The sequence below is a fragment of the Dipodomys merriami genome, unplaced genomic scaffold (assembly GCF_024711535.1).
Source record: "Dipodomys merriami isolate MVZ:Mamm:240054 unplaced genomic scaffold, mDipMer1.0.p SCAF_106, whole genome shotgun sequence".
In the NCBI taxonomy this organism is placed as follows: Eukaryota; Metazoa; Chordata; class Mammalia; order Rodentia; family Heteromyidae; genus Dipodomys; species Dipodomys merriami.
The window spans coordinates 4011281-4017399 of NW_027202338.1; positions in this window are offsets into that span (position 1 = coordinate 4011281).

Sequence of the window (6119 nt, forward strand, 5' to 3'; positions counted from 1 at the left end):
AGAGGGGAGGGGGTGCAGAGGGCGGAGTGTGAGAGGGGAGGGGCGTGCGGAGGGCGGAGCATAAGAGGGGAGGGGCATGCGGAGGGCGGAGCGTGAGAGGGGAGGGGCGTGAGGAGGGAAGAGCATGAGGGGAGGGGCGTGCGGAGGGCGGGGCGTGAGAGGGGAGGAGCGTGTGGAGGGCGGAGCGTGAGAGGGGCGGAGCGTGAGGAGGGCGGAGCATAAGAGGGGAGGGGCGTGAGTGGCGCGGCGGGGAGTGAGAGAAGGGAGGCAGAGGGGGCGTGGCATAAGAGGAGCGAGGTGTGTGGCATGAAGGGACATAAAGAGGGCGCGGCGTGGTGGGAGGGGCATTATAAAGGGCTGGGGCGGATTGCAGGATAGGGCTTGATTAAGGAAGTGACACTTAGGAGGTGGGGTGTAGAGGGGCGGGGCTTAAGGATTGTATTGGAGACGGGGCCTGAGAGAGGAAGGGGGTGAGGGAGATGTGGTGGGTCGGGGCATTGAGGGGCCACCCCTTCTTTCTCTCCCCCACTGCCTTCCCCCTCCCTCTCCTGACCCCCTCCCCACGCTTTGTAATCTCAGGTTCCCCGGAACCCCTGTCTGCTCCTCGCAGCTTCCACCCTCCACCTGGTCCCCCCTCGTTTACTCCTCTCCTTTCCCCTCTTCTCCTCTCTTCCCTTTCCCTCTTCCCTCCCCGCCTTCCTTTTCCTTTCTCTCTTCCTCCCTCCCTCATCCCCTCCTAGGTTTTATGATCTCTTGTTGCCTTGACATATTCTGTCAAGGACAGTGTGGGTTTTGGTCCTGTCCGTGTATCTCTGTCTGTGCACAGAAACATGTTCACCTCTGTCTTTCTGCTCATCTTTGACCCCTGCCTTCTAGAAGGTTCTTTGCTTCCAGTGTCCTCAGCGCTTTCAGGGAGCCTGTGGAATCTCTGGAACTAGGTGAACCATGTTTTGGGGTACACGGAGGGGGAGGTGCGCAGTTCTTACCAGTTCCCAGGACAAGCTTGGAAACTATTTTAGTCACATGTCCAGACTTGCGCTACTATTGAGTTGACTCTGTCCTCTGAAGCCCTGGACACTCTGCTGACCCTGGCCTGCAGCCATTTCCAGGGTATCCCCTAAATCGAGTCTGCACCCATCCCACACAGGCCCTTCCCCTTCTCAGCCGATGGGGGGGGGTAAGAAAGGGCAGGCTGGCTGGGTGTCTTGGTGCTCGTCTTTAATCCCAGCCCTTGGAAGGCAGAGTCAGGGGATTGATGAGTTCCAGGCCAGCTGGGGCTCTGTAGCCAGGTCCTAGGGATGGGAGGGGTTTGCTGTAGGGGAGGTGTCTAGCCTCTGAGGAGCTGTGGCTAATTCCCCAGTCCTCCCTTCTTCACCCCTCTCCCACTCTTTCCCCCTCCCTCCTCCCTGATCCTCTTGTGGAAGGTGCTGGGCCTTTAAGGCTGATGGAGGAAAAGAGATCTGGAGAGTCCCCTCATCATCCCCGCCCCCTAGATAGGGGTTCTGGAGCAGAAAATTAATTTGAATCACTTTTTAATTAAAGATACAAAGCTCATCTGGCTGCCCTGCCTGCCCTCAGTAGAGACTCAGGAAGCAGGGGGCGGGGGGCAGCAGCCTGCAGCCCCAGCCTGCATCTGTGTCTTGGGGTCTAGGTGTGCGCTGAACCTCTCTGTCCTGGACAGCTGTGCAACATCCTCTGAACAAAGGAAGCGTCCTGTCCCCCAAGCCGGTGTGGGAGGTGAGGGGTGCAAAGGGGGTGGGGTGGGTGGAGAGGCCCATAAGGACTGCAGGGCTATTTCTTGTCCTGGCTGAGAGCTCAGGAGGATTCTCTGGCCCCATACAAGGGCGGGCTGGGTATAAATCTTTGTAATTAATGGGAGGGAGGGAGGCTGGACAGGGAGGAGAGAAATTGAGGAAGGAGGAGGTGGCGCTGCTGCTCTCTGGGACTCAATCTCTCTCTCTCTCTCTCTCTCTCTCTCTCTCTCTCTCTCTCTCCACACGCATGCATATGTGCACATGTGTGCATACACACCCATGCACTCGCAGGCATGGCGCACACTACACACGCATCCACCCATGTACATAATGTGCTGACACCACCCACACACGTGCAAAACACCCACACACACGTGTGGGCATCCATCCACCCCCACGCACAACTCCTGTGCACAATGCACGGAGATACACGTGCACACACGTGCTCTCACATGTGCACACAGAGTCTGTGCATGTGCTGCACACACAAGCACACATACACACACCCCTGCTGTCCCTTCCCGAGCCCCAGCCTCCTCTCTAGGACCTCCTCTCCTGGGCCTCCTCACCCCAGATGCCCCTCTTTACACAGCTGGATTTTCCCTGGCATGCCTGGCGCTGGAGCTGTCCAGGCTTTGCCATTGCTCCTGAAAGGCCTGTGCCCCCAGGTGGCAGGTGTGAACACTCTCTGAGGGCCGCTTCCTGTGTGTGCAGCTCAGGTGGGTGGTGCCACCCCACTCACCCCGATTTTCCAGGTGGGATGCCCTAGGCCAGGCCTCCATCCCCTTCTTCAAGGCCTCCCCGCAGCTTCCTCGTCAGCCCAGACTCCTGGGCTATGTGTGTCATGCTGGGGGGAGCAAAGGCTCTGGACTTGGCCCTTCTGTCTCTGTGAGTGGTTCTGCCCTCTCCTGCTCTTCTTCTTCAAGATGGCTGTCCCACCCCCCATCCTCTGTCTCATCCTTCCTCTGTGTCATCTGTCTGCTTGGAATGTGTCTGTTGGTCCATCTGGCTTCTCGCAGCTCTCTTCTGCTTCTCTCTCACTCGCTCTTTGTGCCTTTCTTCACCCCCACATTTGACTCTTGGGTTCCCCCCTATACCCATTGCCCGGCCCTTTGCAAGCAAAATGGTCCTGTGCCCTGCTCTGGCCTGGCTCCAGAAGAAGGAAACATATATCTTGGGGGCCCCTGTGCCCGCCCCTGCCCCCCTAGCCTGCTGGCCTGGCAATCCATCATGGTAACCAGTGACTCAGGTGGCTCATTTGTCACCCGGAGCCAAACCATCAGCCCCTCCCCTGCCCCCACAGCCATCCCTCCCCCATCCCAGCTTCTCCTCCTCCGCCTCTGTCCTTTCTGCCGGGGTCCACTTTCCTCTGCCAGCTGCTCTCCTTTCTCCTTCTCTCCCCCCTCCCCTCCATCATTGTCACGTTGTTGTCTCTCCATATCTGTGTGGCACATTGGCTTTGTGCTCAGGTGCAGGGGTGCAGCCCTGCCCTCTGCCTCCACCTCTCTCCCGGCTTCTCAGACCTCTGTTTCTGTCTCTGTGTATCTCTGGGGCTTCCCTGGTCCCCAGATCTTGCTCCATTGGCCTCTGCTTCCTCCTCTTTCTGGGCCTCTTCCCTTCAGCCCTGCCCTGGCCTCCTCTGCTGACACCCCTGCCCTTTGCAATTCATTAGCCTTGATTTTAACTTCCCTCCTTCTCACAGGGAGGAAGGGGGGGAGGGGGAGAGCAAGGAGAAGGTGCCAGGTATCTTGGGAGATGCTAAGGACTCCTCTAGATGGTTCCCTCAGCACCTGTCTGGATTTGGGCACACATACCCATTGGAAGTTGATTTGTGCACTTTGCAAGGGCAGAACACATAGATCAGTACAGGCGATGCTGTGCTGCAGTAACAAATAGTCCCTCCCACCTCAGATGGATAAAAAGAAAGCCTGGTATCCTCTTGTTATTTTATTTATTAATTTATTTTTTGTCAGTCATGGGGCTTGAACTCTGGGCCTGGGCGCTGTCCCTCAGCTCTTCAGCTCAAGGTGAGCACTCTACCACTTGACCTACAGCAACACTTCTGGTTTTCGGAGTGGTTTATTGGAGATAAAAGTCTCAAGGACTTTCCTGCCTGAGCTGGCTTTGAACTCTGATCCTCAGATCCCAGCCTCCTGAGTAGCTAGGATTTACAGGTGTGAGCCACCAGTGCCTGGCTTGTATCTTGTAACAGGTTGAGACAAGGTTTCACTATGCAGCCCAGGCTGCCTTGGAGTTAGCAATCATTCTGTTTCAGCCTCCCCAGGGCTGAGATTACAGGTGTGTGCTACCTCACCTGCCAGCCATCTACCCAGAAGGGGGTCACACATCCCTTAAAGCCTCATTTCCTTGGCTGAGACAAGTCACAGAGCCACTTGTGACTTCAAAAGGGCAGGAATGGGGAAGGAAAACAGAATTGAATGAGCAATGATGCAATCTGCCCTATGGACACTATTGGAAAGGAACTAATTGTCCTGATCTCTGCTTCCTGAGAAGCTAGGATTATAGATAAGCATAAGCTACTGCATTTAGTTTCATTTTTGTGTCTTTTGAGGCTGCTTTTTCTAGAATGACAGGAGAGAGAGAGAGAGAGAGAGAGAGAGAGAGAGAGAGAGAGAGAGAGAGAGAGAGAGAGAGAGAGAGAGAGAGAGAGAGAGAGAGAAAGTGAGCCCACAGTTGGGACACCAGCACCTCAGACAGCATTATCACTCCATTTCTCAGAAACAGAAACTGAGGCAAGCTACAGACAGTCACTACATGAAGCTACCTCTGGGGCTACTAAAGGCACCCCTTGCTAGCCCTGGCGCTGTGTGTCCTCTGGAAAGTAGGGGAGGAATCTGTCATGGTTCTTACCTCTCTGTCCCTCTGCTGTCTCTCCTCCCTGTCCTAGACCCGCCCATTTTCCTGCTATTACCCCATGTCTTTCTATTGCTCCCTGAGCCTCAACCTGTCCCATCTTATTTCCTGGGGATGTAGGACAAACTGCTTTATCTCTCTGAGCCTCAGTTTCCTTTATTTTGGAGGGTAGGTAATGGGGATGGGACCCAGGACTTTGCCCTGGCTAGGCAAACATTATCCTTTGAGCCCGCCTCCCCACATCCGCTTTGTTCATATATTTCTCTTGAGGCAGGGTCTCCCCAGCTTTGCCTGGGCTGACTTCCAACTCAATCCTCTTGCCTCAGTGTCCTGTGTAGCTGGGACTACAGGCTTGTACCACCTGCTCCTGTTCCTTCCCTAATCCACAGGGTTAGTGTTAGATTTAGCTCAGCACAGGGTCTAGAGTAGGGTGTCTCCACCCCTGCAAGCCCTCTTGGCATGCATGGTGGGCAAGATGCTCCCCTCTTTTTTCTCTTGCACACCTACTGCCTCTCCACCTCTGGCTCCTGGATGGGCACAGGGTAAAGTCTGGGTGCTCACTTCTCTACCCCCTACCGTTACCCCCTAAGCTCCAAGCTGTGGCAAGTCCCCAGCCCTCCCACATGCTCCTTCCACCAATGTGTCCCTGGCTTCTCTGTTCGGATACACACCCTCCTTCCTGACAGGTCTGACAGGTCCCCCCCACCCCTCTTTACCCCCCTCTCCTGTCACCCCAACCAGCCCCCACCCTCTCTGTGGCCTGGGCCCCTGGTCCATCGCTTAAGTGGCTAGAGGAACGTTTGAAAATACAAATCAGACGCCATCAACTGTCTGCACTTTTAATTCCTCCCCAATCTCCCCTTTGCTGTGGAAATGAACTCCCAGTGCCTCTGTATGGCTGATAAGGTCTTAATTGGCTCCATCCTTGTCACCACTGAGGAAACCCCCAACCCCAGCGCTCTGTGTGTGGCTCAGGCAAAGTAAGGCCCGTTTTCTGTGGTTGCCAGGATGCTCTGGGATGTGGGCGAATTGGTGGCTGATGAACAGGGGCGTGGCGAATGGGGGAGCGCGCTGGTGAATGGGCGTGGCTAATGGGAGAGCTTGGCTGATGGACGTGGGGGCGTGGCCAGTGAAGGCTCTTGGCTGATGGAAGGGGCCGTGGCTAGAAGTTCCTGATTGGTGGATGGGGCGTGGCTAGACGCTCCTGGCTGGTGGTGTGGGCGTGTCCCGCAGAGCCGCCGACTGTCCTGTCTAGGGTTGCGGTTGTATACAGCTCAGAGACCTCGTTCGTCACCGCTCCGGAGTCCCAGCTTGCCAGGGGAAGACGTTCTCGGGCCGATTTTCAAAGTTTTTATGGCAACTTTGTACAGAAACCGGAGAAGACAGATATTGGTGGAGAAGGGAGCGGAAGCAGGCCCGGGATGCTGGGGCTGGTGCACGAGTGACGACAGAATGCGGAAGACCTGGGGGGGGGGGAAGCGGAGGCCATGG